This window comes from Ambystoma mexicanum, chromosome 11 (genome assembly GCF_040938575.1).
Source record: "Ambystoma mexicanum isolate Mex_15411 chromosome 11, UKY_AmexF1_1, whole genome shotgun sequence".
Classification (NCBI taxonomy): Eukaryota; Metazoa; Chordata; class Amphibia; order Caudata; family Ambystomatidae; genus Ambystoma; species Ambystoma mexicanum.
This window is the reverse complement of record NC_090934.1, coordinates 1,237,759,127-1,237,777,359: the sequence shown is the minus strand read 5'-3', so window position 1 is coordinate 1,237,777,359 and position 18,233 is coordinate 1,237,759,127. Positions and strand designations below refer to the sequence as shown.

General features: G+C 46.3%; 1 protein-coding gene across 9 annotated transcripts in view; it reads left to right on the top strand.

Moving 5' to 3' along the window:
* Positions 1-18,233, top strand: part of NEO1 (neogenin 1) — a 1,161,518-nt gene that overhangs the window by 695,120 nt on the left and 448,165 nt on the right. The window lies entirely within an intron of this gene.

Genomic DNA, 18,233 nt, shown 5'->3' with positions numbered 1-18,233 from the left:
ATTCGACTGCTGTTGCGAGACCCCCTTCAGTGTCCCTTCTATCTTCTGCCTGACCAAGAATCCAGTGACCGGGGTCTGCTGCTACATTGTGGAGGCATTGTGCTGCAACTTCTTCACTTCTAAGGTACTGTGAGACACTTGGTAGAACTTACCTAGAGCTGAAATGCTGTTCCTGTGTTGCTGGAGTGCTGAATTGTGCGTTTGGGAGTTTGCCCATACATGTTCGCCCAGACTGAACACCTGTGAGCCTACAGGGAGACTTCTCCAAAGTCCCTAACTCTTTTTCCAACAAAGATTGTTACTTGCTACAGAAGACTTCCTCTGCAGCTTTTGAACTTTCTACAAATTCTACAGCTGTGCCTTACCTGTTTTTGCCCTCCCAACTGACTCAGACTTTCTTAACTAGTTGGGGATGGACTTCTAAAGTGTAAGGCCTCTGTGAAATTATTGCCAAGTATTTACTTTGTCTTGGTCTTGTTTCATTTCTTACCTGAAACAATTATTACAAAGCAATTTCCTTACTGATTTTCCTAAAGTTGCTTATTGTGTGTTGCAGTACTTTCCTTTTAACTTTATCTTAGAGTGTGTATACCACCTACATCTCCTGTTCTCCCTCCAAAGATCAGCCTGGCTGCTCAGCCACTACCACCATTATACTTGTGGTGTTCAGACCTATGCTAAGAGTTGGAGCCTTGTGTCCAATTGTCTTTTAAAGTCTTACGTAAGGTGAACTTTTGCAAAACTCCCTAACATTACTCAAAAGCGTCTTAACTGAATTGCATGCATCCAAGTACATACCTGTGTTGCACTGGTTATTGAATCCTAGGGTGAATGCTCATATCTGTTTTAAAGTAAGAGTGTGACCATATTTGACTGGAGGTTTTACCTGCGTACTGTGTATGTTAAGTTCTAAAAAATCATTGTATATTTCTGTAGTTACCTTCTTAACACAAATTATTGGTGGTGGTCTTTGTGGACTTAGTAAGCCTTTGAATACACTCTAAGTAATGAAAACCTCAGTTAAGTATTGTCACACTACTACTTATATTCATATATACACTCACTGTTTGGGGGTTCTGCTAATGGAAAACCAGCACTTTTCTTTGCAACAGTTAGGCAATTGTAAGCAAAACAAAGGAAGAACCTGTAAGCAATTGTGTAGGGTAAAGCAAGTGAAGAAGAGAACAAATAGCCATTTAGAACCAGTTGGAGACAGGTAAGTAATATAACACTCACAATAGAACCTAGTTTTTGGTGCCTGGTTCTTAATCTGTCCTGCCCTGCTATGAAATGGAGTCAGAAGAGTTTACGATTTCATTTGTCAACAAGAGTCCGCAAAGCCAACAGTTGCAGGTAAAATGTTCCAGAAATAGAAAAGCAACGTAGGCTCCTCAACCAGTCCTAACACTAGGGAAAGCCCAGGGGGACAAAGGCGCTCCTTCACCAGACCACCAGCAATCATAGCCAAGCAAGGGAGATGTAGGGCGAAGTCTTAATGCCCATACAACTCTATAGCAGAGGGGCAGGAATAGATATGCAAAAACACCCCCTGACCCCCTTACTCTGACTCAGGAAAAGACTTCAGGGGTTCTCTAATTCACTGGGCCCACTTCTGGGCTTTGTCAGGTCGAGTGAGGTTCAGGGGTTGCAGGTGCAGAGGTCACTTTCGGCGTCCAATTTAGGTCCAGCTAGTCAGCGGTTCCAGACTCTTTTGAGACTACAGAAGACTGGACAGCAGGATGAAGACCACCATGGAGCATACTACTACTCTCGGGGGCACACAGAGGCATTTTGTAGTGGTGGTCACCACAATCGGGCACCATTGGATGATTCTTGTGGTGAGATCAGAGCAACAGGCCCTGCAAGGCTCCTCTTCAGTCAGGAATGCAGCAATTGCAGGGCATCTTGTCTCACAACTTCAGGATCTGCTGCGTGCCATGGCTGAATTCTAAACATCAACAGGTGCCGCGAGGTGGCCCAGGTGAGAGCTGGTCTGTTCCTCGGGTGCTCCAGCAACACTTCCAAAGGCTCAGCAGCCCCTGATGCTAGAGCACGGGTTGAAGTCACACAGGGAGACTTTTGGAGAGCTGTAGAGAGAAGAGCTTCACTAGGACTTGGCTGAAGGCAATGCTAGTTGGCTGCAATGGTGTTCGTCAGCTGGCTGAACTTCTTCGTACGGTTCTTGGCTCCAATGATGATCTGTCAAATTATTGCAGAAGTCCTTCTTTTATCCAGGAGTTGAGCTATAGTTGCCCACCAAAAGTAAGTATCTGCACCATTCAAACTGGCAGGCCCTATCTGATCATGGACAACTTCTGGCCAACGCATCTGCCCAGCAACAGAGACTTTAGCTTGGACATGGACTGGGACCAGAAAGACTCAGCCCCCATATACGGTCACACGCAAACCGCTACTTTGTCTGAGGAAGCAGGGGGCCTGGGAAAGGAGGCCTGGCAGGGGGCCAATATACGTAAATTCCAGGCCTGAGGGGAAAGGAAGGAGAGGGCACAAAATTGCCAAAGGACATGCGAAAAGCTTGTGGCACATCCATTTTACAGCATATGTTATTTTTCAATGGAATTGTATTGTAACCTGTAAGTGCACGGAAGAAAAATCAAAACCAGGTAGAGAATTATCCGCAACCTCTGGCCCTTACTGGACACACTGTCTGCATCAGTAAAGTTGCAAAAGACAAAGTAAAAGGAACAGTGTCCTTACCACACTTCATGGTAGTGATGTGTGCAGTTAAAAAATGGCAAGAATTCCACAAGGAAGACCGTCTCCCAGTACTGATCTTCTTGGGAACTGATCAGTTGCCCCAGAAAAGGTTTGCAGAAGCAAGGGAAGTAAGGCTGAGGACTTCACTCCAAACAGTCATGTCGGGGTGCATTCAATAGCAAAAAGATGGGGGAACCCATTGAAGTCCATGGGAGGAAACCCGCAAATGGCAAATCTTTCCTAACATTGTCGTTATGCATTCCACTGGGTTTAAATAATTGTCCCACAAGAAAGATGGCTGATCCATCCTCGGCCTCCCTGTGGGGGCACTGAATACAATATATTGTGCTCACTGAGAATGTCTGACCTGGCACGTCAGTGAGCGAACGAAAGGCTGCCAGCCCGTCTCCATGTCTCCGGCTTTGTTGAAATTGTCCTCACAGTTCATTGCAGCTGCATCGCACTCTGAGGGGGCAGACTGCGCAGGGGGAGGGCCGGCATGAAAACCGCCAATTGCTTGGTGGCCAGACCAGCCCAGCCTCATGACAGCACTCGCTCCTTTCTTGGCTCTGTCCACACTCCAGCAGCTGTGACAGTTGCCTTCCCGTAGATGTTATCGGGTGTTTACACATTTTCTGGACTGTATTCTCTGCCAGTGGAGCCAATTCCCTTGCAAAGTCTTCACCTCATGAGAGGTTCCTAGAGTGGAAATAATTTGCTATGATGCAAAAATCTAGAGCTGGTGCAGACAGCACAGGGAATTACTGCAGTGCCCCTTCCATCTCGACCACGGCCCCTATTTTGTTCTTTCAAAAAGTAAACTCTTGTTTGAAGCAGTGTCCTTACCCTCGAGCTGAGAATTGTAGTGACGTGGGACCACTTTATAAACTTTGGTCTTGCGGCCCCGCTGCAAGACCTGGCACCTGTCCAAAGAAAGGCAATCTTTATAGCCTAACCTCAGGTTGTGGCAGAGGCCACTCTGACAGCGTTTGGGAGAGCAGGCCTTAATGTCATTGTTTAATAGTTTTTTGAGTAATTTAGAAAGACGTGCTTCCTGCATTTGATTTCCTGTAGAGGTTTGTGACATTAATAGTCACTTAAAATATCAATTGGTAGATATTTAAATACGGATCACCATAATAGACTAGAGGTCAGCTTCTGTCTGTTCATATTCATACGAATAATCCTGGAGTAATATTGCTTTGGCTGTACATTTGAGTGGACAAAAGGTAAAGTCTCGCCTCTCCATTACCCTCCATTAGTGACTTGCAAAGAGTGAAGCCACACAATGAAAGGGCATGAACACTTTAATCTACCGCCAAGAGGTGCATTTCTTAAGTGAGCAGAAGGATTCATCCGCTATTGAGACCAAATAGACAAACCACCTCCTTTCACCAGATGGGCAAATGATTCAATGGGCAAAGAACCTGAACTTCCTTAACGCTTTATGATGATCAAGGTGGTTGTTGATCATTCACAGTTGCCTTGCCCATTACACTTGTCGCATTACCAAGCTTTGATTAGTTAAGATTTCTCCAGTGTGTCCTGGATTTCACAGTTAAGCCGGTTATGTTAAAATATTCCCACTTCTACCCATATAGTCATCTAGTGTCCTTTATCAAATGTATGTTTATGAACCTGGTGGTTTTGCATGCTTTGCATCATAACAACCCTGTTTCCCAAGATCCTGTTATTTTGGGTGTGTAGGCTGATTTTCCCCACTGATGCAGTTCCAGGTGTGGTGTTGCTGCATTTTACAAGCACTCAGTATTTTGGCAAAATAATTCACCTTGCAGTGTCTTCAAAATACTTAAACCGTGCAAATGGCAGCAGTGCACAGTATAAATCCCAGCAAAGTAACATAACCTATACTCAGTCGCGGCATGCTGCATCTTTTTATTGGATGCTGATTTATTGAAAGCATTTAATCTACTGAGGTACCATACTCTGAAATTCATTAGCTGCAGATTATCCCAGTGTAATATCGTCATTTTGACAGCGTGGTCTCATTTTGAGTACTTTGAATGCTCTCCTATTTTGTCTGGTCAGGTTGTACTAGTTTCCTCATGATTTGCTGCTGGCATCACAGACCCCATTGAAGGTTGTGTTTTATGTCCAGTTGTATCTTTGGGAATTCAAGGATCTTCCTCCTCCCCTGTGGGGAATGGTCAATGACGTTCAGGAACTCTGCGAGACAAGACATAAAGAGAATTATTCTATTTGAATTAATGTTCATTTCTATTCCCAACTTTACTGTTTAATTAATCCTCAACAACCCTTTATACCTGGAATGGCCCAGTTCTGAGCCTTGGAATTGTTCAAGGATCACTTGGCAAGATAGATGTAGTGTTCATGAAGAGAACCCTTCGCAGGACAGAGAAATCTGTCCTTTCACAGGATCCCTTGAGGATGGAATTCGGCATGGCAGTGACTTATACCACAAGCTGGCAACCACCAAAGTTCTGGCTGAAAATACGCAACAGCGACTGTTCTAGCAAATCTGACCACTGGAGAGCTCGACTATTCAACTGGTGGCCCAGGGACCCTTCTGAAGGCTCTGGACGGTTAGGTCCTCTAACACGTCGAGACTAGTTGGTCCCACCAGCACAGGGGTTGAAGGGTAGGCAGTGAATAAGTCAAACATTATGTCGAAAGACATAATGTCGAAAAAAAAAAAAATGTCGGAAAAAAAATCAAATGCTTTCTTTTTTAATTTACATGTTTTTTTTGGGGTTCCGGAGGTAAAAAAAGGGTTAAAATAAACAAATTAAAAAAGGGGGATTGGGGGGGGGGGGGCCCCATTTCAAACAAAAAGCAACCAAAAAAAGATGCGACATTTTTTTTTCGACTGTTTTTTTTTTTTTTTTAAGACATTATGACTTTCGACATAATGTATTTCGAATTTATCACTATAAACCGTGTTGAAGCACCCGCACTGGGCGTTCGCAGATCAGGTAGTCCAACGGAGCTTCACTGGACCAGGGCGCAGGATGGTATGCCAGCCCTCTTCGGTGGTCTTCGGATCTTGAGTAGGCTGTTCTACGAGGGATTCGTGTCTGATGAAATGGCTGCAGGAGTCCTCTTCTTATCCAAAATCCAGCCTGGAAGCAAGTCCAAGTCCTCCAATGGTAATGATCTGCACCATTCAAACAGCCAGTATTTGTCCAATCTGGAACAACTGTTGGTTTCACTCATGCCCCACACCCAGACTTTCTGCCACCACAGATGTGGAATGAGACTAGACTGTCCCACCAACTTTCTGGAACACACACACAGCCATCACTAGACTGCGAAAGCTGCAGCTTTCCCGGGCTAGTGCATGACTTTATATGGAATTTCCTGACTTGGCTAGGCAGAAAGAAGGCCAAACTACATTATGGCCAAAGAACACACGAAAATCTTGTGGTGGTACTATTTTAGGGCACTAGTCACGTTTGGTAGCTATCTGCAGTAAGCGTGAATGTGCATACAAGAAATAACACAAATGGTAAAAATATAATTGCTGGCACCGGATTTGTGTGATCTGCCTGCGGATCTGCCTGCGGATGTTTTGTTCGCGGGCAGAGTGCCCGCCGTAAAACTGCTCTGGCCCCCGGTTTAACAGTTCATTGAAAACGGGGGCCTGAGCAATTTGTGTCCCTCACCTCCATTGTTAAGGATGCAGGGGACACCCCCGTAAACCCCAGGGGCTGCACATACCGTACATGGGGTACGGGGACACCCCTGCTATTTTCAGACCCACATTGTTCGAAGAAATTCGAACTAATGGTAGTGTCCGAATTCGATAACATAATTCGAATTCCATGCGTTCAAATTTATTTAAAAAATGTGGGTAATACCGCAGGCACCAGCTTGTCTTTATGCACATATAAAAGTATCCAAAAATCACAAGTGTAAAGGCTAGGGTGATGCAAAAGTATCCCCATTGCACTGCATTATAAGATGCTTTGTGCAATGTAATAAAGTTGCAAAATTGTAAAAGATAACTGGGAAACATAGTTTCCCAGTACTGATAGTCTGAAGGACTGATCAGTGTCCTCATAACAAATGAGCAAAAGGAAGGGTAAGTGAAGCTTAAGTCAGAGCAGGTTAAAAAAACTAAGCAAAAAGATTGGGGGTCCATAGAAACTATGGAAGGAACGTTACTAAAACAGAGATCATTCCTAACACTCAGTAAGTTGTGCTTTCCACAATAATGACTTTGATAGCATCTCCTCGATGGATCTGCTGAATTGAGGAGTTTTCAACCAGGGGCAGGGACTATTCCCATATATGCTGCCTATTGGGTAGGGTCGCTCACAAGCAGATACTGGGTTGTGACACTACCTAGCCTGATGCTAATCGACACACACTCCAGGCTCATTCATTAATTCACTGGCACAAGCAAGCCTTTTCCCCACACAGGTGACCCCCTACATGAAATGCTGAGTAGCGCTCACAGGCAAGCAGCAAGGAAAGCCACCAACTAGCCAAGTGAAAAAACACTTTTAAGGAATAGAAAGTGTGTGAGGTGCAGGCATGCACGCTTCCTTATTGAATAGTCGCTACTCTAACGTGCTCAGAAGTTCTCCATTTGAAGTATCGCATTGGCAATTACAGAGCCTGGAACACCGTGCAGAGGATTGAATTGCTGCATTTCTTCTGGACCTTTAAGTAGCTTTTTCAAAGACCTATACCCTGAAGCGAAGGCATGTGGCCACTCACAAGAGTAACATCAGGGTAAAAGCAGCTGAGAACGTTAAGCATGTTCCACTCCTCTCATTCTTTAGTTGCATCTGCTTCAACAGCTTCATGTTGGAATGGGTAGGACTTCTGTTGACAGTTTATGGAACTAAAAAAGCCCACAAGACCCTTTCATAACTGCATTTCACCACCTTCCGAGTTCTCAACTACCTCTGAATTAATAGCCTGACATAGCCGTTATGGTTGACAACCATGTCCTTAATTTGCCCAAGACCCTCTGAATACCACTCCCATCTCTAGTACCTGAAGACACACATCTTGTGAACCAGACAGTACCCTTCCAAAGCTTAGTTGTAGAGCCATGCTAGTTGTGATTTTGACGATGAAACTTTGCGACTAATCGGGGACGGATAAAATGATTTTCTACTTCTCAGGATCTTTCTTCTGTGCTTGAACCGTACCATAATCTAGCAAGTACTGTCCTGCAGGGTGTTTCAGATTTTTGTTTAAATCAAACCTCCCTTGGAGAACTGAATTTAATCCACTGGACCAATAATATGAACCTCAAATTTAGATCTGTATCCTAAACAGCTCACTTAACTACACGGGACCTCCCTTGTGTGAATGCCGGAATTCCCCTTCGATCTCCCAGGTTTTAGTTATAACTAGAAGTCCTATTTGAATAAGAACAAAGACCAGAGGAGTTTCTTTCGGTGAATTGCTTTGCTGATCATTGAAACCGTAGATTCCTATAGTCTGTTAGGACTGTGATTGTGTGAGTCTCCTAATTAATGATGCCTACCTTCTTGGATGGTTGCCTTTATCACAAATTAATGATCTGAGATGGTGTTCATTTCAGCTGGTAAGTGTTTTCAAGAGAAACGGGCTTCTGTGTGCAGTTGCCTTATTAGTTAAGATAACACTGCCTCATTGAGCTAACACTGCCCCAATACTAAACTGGATTAATCTGCCTCTACTAAGAATAGCTGCGAGACGGTTAGATGCAGTAAAACTGATCCAGATGTGAAACTTGCCTTTCCATCTTTACCTTCTTACCACAAGTGTAAGTGAACCTTTCCATCAATACTGTCAATTTACTGCAATCAGTTTATAGACCCTGTAGGGCGATCACCAATCCAAATAATACACAACATCTCTATAAAACACTCTAGTCTGAACAATCCATGCCAAATTATGTGTTCTTCCTTTTGCAGGATGTTGTCTTTTTACTCTGCTCCCCATTATTCCACCTCACTCACTGGGCTGTTCAGATCACAGGCTTATTCCACTACTGAGCACAAAATCTGAAATGCAATTCTTTTGTGGACAAAGTGTTCTGTCCAGACCGTAACTCTATTGAAAGTACACCTCCGACAGAGCATGGCTTTGGCATTGCAAGGGCCCATTGCATAGTTTTGCCATTCCCAGTTTCTGCTTCTCGTATATCCTGCTACTTCAAGTGGTTTTACACCATGCGTTTGCTAAATTTCCCAGTGGAAAAGTCTCACGGTTTAGGTCTCAGTCTATGGTATGTATCCTCCCACTGCTTAAACCTCCAGTGTAGGGTAGTATTGCACATGAAGTTTCGAAGTTCAGAAAGGGACATTGACTGGCTGTGTTTGTAATCTTATCCCTAGTGTGATTGTACCTATGATGCCTTACACGTTAATGTCCTTTATTTATTTCTGCCATCGTGGTTAGACGTGTTCTCACGGAGTCCTGTAGCTGTGCTATTTTTTGACTTTTTATAACTATTATCAATATTTCCACGATTACCGCTCAACAAACATCTCGATGGACGACCAACTAGACTGCTGAATCACACGTATTCCTTTTTAACAAAGAATGCATACCTCCAGTCCGGTCCCTTTTTTGAAGTTCGAAAGCTTCATGTGATATACTCCACACCTACCACTAGATGTCAGCCTATGCAAAGCATGTGAATCTAAGATCCAAGCCTCAGAAATGGATCACGATAAGTAAACTATGGATATATATTTATTTAGAAGTAGACCATGCCACGTTCTGCTAATTGAGGGGGTACCCAATACATTATTTCATTACTAATAGACGTTCACATCTGAATTGGATGATGCTAATAAGTGGTCTGTTACATCGACCTGGTGATGGCTCTTTTAAAGTTAGTTTACAGGTCCGAGTAAGTTGACTGATCATAGTACTGCCAAAATATGTTCTCCAGCATTGGATCTTTCATGGATTCACATGCTTAGAATATTCCCCGTCGACAGACTGGGAACCCTCGGTAAGCTTATAAAGCCGTTTCCCATAGGAAAACGTTTGACACTTTTGTGTCCTATCTACGTCGTTTTGGGCCGCGCACACATGCCCCACTAGGACGTAGTGGTATAAATGCCCCGCCCCCACGGCTCCCTTCAGATTTCAACCGTCTCCAAAGTGGGAGCACCTCGTGTAATTTTTACTTGGTTAGGTTTTGCTGTTGCAGTTTTTCTCCTGATGTCGGGAAAAGCACTTTTCTGCCTGTGCGCTACGTGCGGACTAAAGGTGTACGAGGGGGACGGACATATGGACTGCATATACTGTCTGCACCCTCATCACTCGGCTGACAAGTGCGACATATGTGAGGGCTTTTCCCAGAAGACTCTTAAAGATCGGAGTCGCAGGCTTGTAGCATGGTTGAACGACGGAGCGGGGGCATACCTGCCTTCGGAGGTGGGCTCCACGCGCAGCGCGGCCTCAGTGTCAAAATCTTCAGGGGCCCCGCGCCGCTCATAGTCGTCAGAACCCCCGGTAAAGAAATCGTGGACGGTGGACAAGCAATCGTCGGTAGGCCATCCCAGGGATTCTTCTTCAAAGACGGCCTCTTCATCCTCATTTTCAGCGAGGAAAGACAAAGAAAAATCTAAATCCTCCTCGGGCGATCGTCCTAGATCGGCCTCGAGTCGAGAGGCAGAGAAACGCAGGTCGCGTTCAGAAAAGGCGGGAACAACGCATAAGGCTGCACGACCACCACCGGCGTCGACCGTAGGGCAGTCGTCAACTACTTCTGTGCCGCTGACGCAGTTGACATCAACAGTTCCTGGACCGCAGGCGACGACGTCGATGAGTGGGCCGACTATCGCTTCGACGGAAATCCCGCAAGAGGCCTGGCGTCCAGAGGTCTTCGACCCAATTTTGCCAGAGGCACTTCTACAGCAAGAGGCCTTGTCGGTGTCCTCGGGAGACGAGGGTGAGAGAATAGCTGCCCCTGCAGACCTGGGGTGACAACTTACCACACCTCTCTCCGGGAGCATTCCGGGTTCTGTCCCTCTGCTCTATCCGCAATCATTTTTGTCATTGGAGGTCTTGTCCACGTTGCAAACGTTGCTGAAGACGCTGGATGACAGACTACCTCGAACAACTCAGGCCAGGTCAGTCGTCGACGACTCGGCCCCGTCTTGCCGCCCACCACCTTCAACCCCCGCGGCAGTGCCGCCGGAAGCAAACCTCTCGGCCCCATGCCGCGAGGAAGGGAAACTGTTGGATTCGGAATCAGGCAGCAGAGCCTCGTCGGTGGTCTCCCTTTCCCCCTCCAGGGATCTGACCTGGGAGTCCGATGCAGAATTGGAAGCCGCGAGGAGCCCGGCTCAGCCGTCTCCCCCAGACGATATCGGGTCATTTCACAACATGATGGCCAGGGCTTGTTCGGAATTCGGGCTGGCCCAAGAAGAAGAAAAAAAAGACTTTTCTTTTCGACCACATGGGGAAAAGGTCGTCGGTGTTTTCAGTGCCCATCCTGGTTCATGTGTGGAAGGAAGGACTTCAAACCATGCGTCACCCTTTCTCAGAGCCAGCGATAAAGGGTCGTCTAGAGAAAAAATTCAAAGCCCCGGACTCTACTCCCAAGTGCCTTGCCTCACAACCAACTCCTGACTCTGTAGTATCGGCGGCGAGAAAGGCAAGGGCTCAACATAAGTGTACGACCCCCCCGGAAAGTGATGACAGACGACAGGATGCTTTCGGCAAAAAAGTCCTGTCGGTAGATGCTACAAAAGTGAAGGCGGCCAATTCTCTAGCCATAGTTGCTAGATACGACAGGGAGATGTGGCATCGGTTGGCTCCTATACTGGAACACCTTCTGGATGAACATCGCAAAGCAGCTGGTCAGGGAAGGTGAAGAGGCTTCAAATCATGCCATAAACATCGCAGTAGACCTTGCGGAGTCGGGGTTTAAGCAGGTGAACAACGGTGTGGTTCTCCGACGGCAAGCATGGCTAAAATGCACCAACTTCCGACCGGAGGTGCAGTACAAGGTACTGGATATGCCTTTTGAAGGAGACCTCCTCTTCGGCGAGAAGGTCGACGAAGCCCTGAAGGACATGAAGGAGGACTCGGACACGGCGCGTTCCTTGGGGGCCCTCCAGAGTGGTCGGAGTTTCCGGTCTTTTCGCCCCTTCAGGGGAGCTTCAGGGAATTCCAGATTCTCGACATCGAGGGACAGACCCTTCGGTAGGCCAGCATATTCCTCTCAGGGATACAGGAGAGCTTCGCAAGCGGCTAAACGTCGCCGGGACTACCAGGCCCCCAAGAAGAGAGCAGGTTACTCGTCGACGAGGGATAAGCAGAACAAGGACCAGCAATGACGGGCATCGGAACGTTCTGGGGGGCAGAGTATCATGTTACATCAACGAATAGGAGCTAATAACAGATCAGTGGGTGTTGGACACAGTAAAATACGGACATTTCCTGCAATTGAAAAGCAACCCTCCGCACATTCCACCGGCGGGTGTAGCTCAATCCCATCTGAGCGTGTTGCTGCAGGAAGTAGCACTTATGCTACAAAAAGGGGCTGTAGAACTAGTCCCGTGACAAAGGGGTCAAGGGGTTTATTCCCTATACTTTGTGGTGAAAAAGCCAAATGGAAAGTGGCGTCCCATCCTAGACCTGCGCGAGTTAAACAAATCGTTGTGAAACATAGTTCAAGATGCTCACGCTCCAGGAGGTGATCCGGTCAGTTCAAAAAGGAGATTTTCTGGCGTCTCTGGACCTGCAGGACGCATACTTCCACATACCGATGTGTCGGCGACACAATAAGTACCTAAGGTTTGTGGTAGGGCGGACTCACTACCAGTTCAGTTCTCCCCTTTGGACTGAAATCTTCCCCCAGAATGTTCACGAAATGCTTGGCTCCGGTGGCAGCCTGGCTGAGAAGGCAAGGCCACCATGTATACCCGTATCTCGACGACTGGTTGGTGAGGGGGTCCTCCCCTATGTCGGCGCACAGGAGTCTACAGGACACCATGAGCCTCTTGCAACGGTTGGGGTTTGCGATAAACTTCGAAAAATCCTCGTTAACGCCGTCAAGAAGCTTGGAGTTTCTGGGTGCACAGTTTGAGACCCAGTTAGGGTTAGTCAGACCATCCCTCGAGAGGATCACCAGGCTCAGTCGATTGGCAAGTCAGTTGAAAATCAATTCCAGACTGTCGGTGAGAAAATATACATCAATCCTGGGGCCTATGGCGTCCTGCATTCCTCTGGTGCCCAACTGCCGCCTGTTTATGAGGCCAGTGCAACAGTTTTTAGCGGATCGTTGGACGCAGGCTCAGGGCCTCTGGTCAGACAGGCTGACCATTGACGACGACGAGCTCAGAGGATATCCAAAGGAGTACCCCTACAGGAGCCGGAGTTCTGGTTCACTGTAGTGACGGATGCCTCCCTGACTGGCTGGGCACATGGGCACTCTGCAGACACAAGGCCGTTGGTCTCAGAAGGAATCTCTCCTGCACATCAACGTTCTGGAATTGAGAGCGGTACGTTGGGCCCTGAGGGCGTTCCTGCCTCACATCAGGGGGTCCACAGTGAGAGGTTTGATGGACAACACCACAGCGATGTTTTACTTAAGGAAGCAAGGCGGCACACGATCTAGAACCCTCCATCGAGGCTCAGACGGTGTGGCACTGGGCTCTAAAACACGATATATCCCTCGTAGCTCACCACCTTCCAGGAGTAAGGAACAAGCAGGCGGACTCGCTCAGCGGAAATATGGACCAGATTCACGAGTGGGAAATAGATGCCGATCAATTGTCGAAGGTCTTCGAGAAATGGGGGCAGCCTCCGCTGGATCTCTTCGCCACGAAAACGAACAAGAAGTGCGAGATGTATGCCAGGAGGTGGCCACAGGAAGATTCTGTGGGAGAAGCGTTTCCCTTCCCGTGGACGGGCAAGTTCCTCTACGCCTTCCCTCCATTTCCTCTGATACGGAGAACTCTGCAGTGTGTACGCAGGTACAGGTGCCGAGTCATCCTGGTGGCGCCGTGTTGGCCGAGACAGCCATGGTTTTCCGACCTGCTTCACCTGTCAGCGTATCATCCGATAACGTTCCCGAAGGTTCCCAACCTCTTGTCCCGGGACGAAGGAACAGTGTGGCATCACAATCCGAGCAGTCTCGACCTCACAGCTTGGCTCCTGACTTTTCAGAATTTGGTGCCTTGAACATTCCCTCAGACTGTCGGAAGATCTTATAGGCTGCGCAGGCCCCTTCCACCAACAAGTCCTACAGGTGTAAGTGGAGAAGATTTTGTACATGGTGTCAAGGACAGGCAGGAGTGGAACCTCTGAGGGTTACTCCGGAACAGCTTCTTCCGTATCTACTACATTTGGCGAAGAGTGGATTGTCCTTTTCATCACTAAAGGTTCACCTGGCGGCCATCTCTAGGTTCACAAGAGGGAGGAAATCAACGCCCTTGTTTAGCGACAGGTTAGTGAAGCACTTCATGAGAGGTTTGTCCGGACGTTCCCTCCGGTTAAGTGTTTTCCACCGACGTGGAGCCTGAACATGGTACTGGCAGGGTTAATGAAACCACCCTTTGAGCCAATGGCCACATCGTCGACGAAGTTTTTATCATGGAAGGTGGCTTTTCTAATAGCTATAACATAGGCTAGACAGATCTCAGAGTTGCAAGCATTGGTCATAGACCCTCCGTATCTCAGATTTTTCAAAGACAAGGTGGTTTTGTCAACAAGTCCTTGTTTCATCCCGAAAGTTCCTACGACTTATCATAAACACTCATCCATTGTCCTGCCCACCTTCTTCGCGACCCCCTCATCAGCTGCGGAGAAGGTCTTACATACCTTGGATGTCAAGAGAGCTCTAAAATTCTTCCTTCATCGAACTCAACAACTTCGATCTACGCAGCAACTCTTCGTTGCATATGGGCCTTCGGCAAAGGGGAAGGCAATTTCAAAGCAAGGACTGGCCCGATGGCTCTTGTCGACGATTGCCTTCTGTCATTGAAAAGTGGGGAAACTGCTACAAGGACGTCCGAGAGCTCACTCAACCAGGGCGACTACGTCCTCGACGGCGTTGTGGGCGTGGATTCCACTGGCAGACATTTGCAGGGCGGCAGCATGGTCAGTGCCTCATACATTCACCCGCCACTACTGCCTCGAACGACAGCATGCGGATGAGATACAAATGGGACGAGCAGTCTTGCGACATCTTTTTCAGTAAGGTAAGCCCTTTTCTTCGAGAAGGGTCGATGCATATGTATATATATGAATATATATGAATAGATGTAAACGCGTGTTTTATGTATGCTTTTATGGCTTCTATGAATATTACTTGGTGCAGTACTGTGGCACGTTTTAATTTCGAATCTTATGTGATCGTGATTCGCCTTTTGCAGGATGGGGTGGGTGCCGGATTGCATTCACACCTCCCTTGTTTCAGGTTCACTGGTGTGCATTCTATTCTAAGCATGTGAATCCATGAAAGACCCAATGCTGGAGAAGGGAATAGATTCTTACCTGTAACTCCATTTCTCCAGCATTGGTATTTTTCATGGATTCACATGCGCCCGCCGGCCTCCCCTATATGCAATCATCTTGTAGTTCTTGTTTCACCCCGTTCTACTTTGGAGGGGTCGAAATCTGAAGGGAGCTGCAGGGGCGGGGCATTTATACCACTACGTCCTAGTGGGGCGTGCGTGCGCGGCCCAAAACGACGTAGATAGGACACAAAAGTGTTGAACGTTTTCCTATGGGAAACGGCTTTATAAGCTTACCGAGGGTTCCCAGTCTGTCGACGGGGAATATTCTAAGCATGTGAATCCATGAAAGATACCAATGCTGGAGAAATGGAGTTACAGGTAAGAAACTATTCCCTTCTTCACATTGCAGTCGCTGGCAAGAAACAAAAGAGATTGACTGTACGACCTTGCAGGTAAACCTCTTCTTCGAAAGCCTGATCCTCAGTTTCACCTTCTGTTTCATAGTTCTGCCACATAAACCGTGCACTGCCTATGGTTGTGCATTATTTCTTTATAAAAAAATATTTTCTGACAATACTTCTAGACCATCTGGGATTGTGGCATGGTGTGGAGCCACTCAAGGAAATACTTCTACAGATTAGACTAGAAGTTCCATCGTGTCACACATGGCTCCTTTTTTTTCCTTTTTTAAAACATTTTTTTCCTGACTTTTAATCCTCAACTGAGGTCTTGTCTGGGGTGTGAATTCAGGTGCACTCTAAGGCCCCTAGCTCTTTGGTGTCTGGGTACACCAATGAATTGTTTCCCAATTTTCGTTTCCTAGCGTAGCTGGCTCTGTAGGCGCCAATGGTTGTGGACCTAGTTAGATGCGTTTCTAATGAGGTACAATCTGTTGTATTACTGAGAGCCCCATGTAAACCCAATGTAGTGCCTGCCAGTAAGGCATCGCTCCTATGAGTGGATGTGATAGAGGGCACCATATCCACATCTGTGAGAAGCCTGGGAAGAAGGCCGCAAAATGTGAATGTAGTTTCATCCGCTGATTGGGTTGCCACTGGAATGTTTGAATGGATGCCACCATGTGACTGTCCCCTAGATTTCCCTCCCCCGCCGAAATTCCCCATAAATGTTGAGGCCCTGCTCCTTACATTGTGGAACCTTGGTATGCGTCCTGAAGCATTGAAGAAGCAGCGACTGCAAACAGTGCACATATGCAAGTCCTGCCTGAACCTGAAACCTTCCAAGACCCTTCTGGTGGCAAGGTTTTGTCATAAGACGTGTTCGGTCTTCCAATATCAGAGTATGACCCACTTTGATCTCCAGATGCTTTGCTTCGTTAGAGCAAATAGTCGCAAGCCCTTGGAAACACTGTTCCCAAGAAGCCTTTTTGCTGCTTTTTTCCTATGCTGACTCAATGCATAAGCCAGAGCACCTGACCAATATCTCACCAACACTGGCCGTGATCTGTGGCTGTTAGAAGCATGGAACTACACACTGACGGATTAAACCCTGTGGCGGCTGAAATTCCAGTTCCCCCCTCACAAATTATCTCCCAATACTGTTTTAATTTTACCAACCAACAATTTTAATAAACATTATTACACAAGAATTCTTAAATCTCAGCCGAAAATGAGTAAAAGTGCCTGAACAAGATAGATTTGTTCTGTTAAATTAGACAGTGAAGTTAATCAAATTTCGTTATTACTCCGAAAAGCTAATTTATAGTAAGTAACGCAGACGTCCGGTACATGTATATTTGTCGGTGTTCTCAAAGCTTCTACTCACGAATATTCTACCAGTGTCTGGAGTCAGCTGGAACTCTCTCAGCACACTAACTCACAAAGCTTTGTTTCTGGAGGTTTCTCGTGCGCGCAGAGCGGTCTAGTGGTATAGCATTGAACTAAGTAGTTTGCACGTTGACCGCTAGATGGAGATGACATCACTACTGTACATTACACGTACGCAGTTTGCTCCAGATTTTATTTACAAACTGACAGCTACCAGAAGAGGAGCTTTTAAAAGATACTTATGTAAATCTGATGTCTGTGGTTTATGTACTTTAAGTTGGTAATGGGTACGTTACATTAATACAGGATTTTCTCTTTAGAGCCGTTATTGTAAAGTTTTTGTTTCTTTGAGTTCTTTCATTGTTTTTAATCTTTTGGAAATAATTTTAAAAAGCTTGATTTTAATTTTCTTTCAAGATCAAATCAATATTATTCAGATCTGTTGTCGTGGGGCCCCTAAAAGGAGTGGCCCAACGATAACTGATCAGTAGAACCGGTGCCTACTTTGTATCCGTAACTGGAACTACAACTAAAAGAACCACAAGTGAATGTATACCGTGTTACTTGGTCTTGTTGTTTTGTTGCTTTTGTAATCTGCAATGCCTCTTTGGACTTTCAACACATGCAGGAATGCTTCTCTTATCTTGTTGCTGCACCCACTCTGCTCCTTCTGCCACTAGGCCAAACAGCCTGGACTGCACCACAGATTTTATTCTCTAGCAACTCTTCATCTCCAGTGGCTCCACAGCTGTCATCTTTCGTTTAAGGTCCTCCAACCTCTGCTCCTTCACTTCTGCTGGAACCCGTGGTTGGAAGTTGTCAAAGATAACCAGCCCTGAAATGACAACTATTTTTCCCCTCCTTAGAAAATGTGCGTCGTAGTTCTGAATGCAAGATTATATCATTAATGTTTGATTTAATTAAACATTGGGCCTTTGCTTACCATTCAGAGACTTTGAGCATGAGCGCCAGTATTACGCTGAACCGAAAGCCTTTCTGCCTATGCCCTTATTTGCAGTGAGAGGCTAGCCCATTGTTAAGCAAATAACTCCTGGTGTGCCCCGGGGTCACCAATAATAATAAACCGCTTGTAACCCGTTAATAAACTTGCAGTTAGCCATTCCCGACTGGGTAAAGTCAAAAGATTTCTTCCCCCAGAGACCTGCTATTACTGTACATAAACTTGAATATCATTTTACAAGATGCAAAGAATGATTGAACTTTCACATCTGTGGACATTTTTGGTATTCAAAAGAATACCTTGTTAATCTACGTACTTATCTAAACTGTTCCGCCTCTGAGAGCCAGCCTTCTTCGC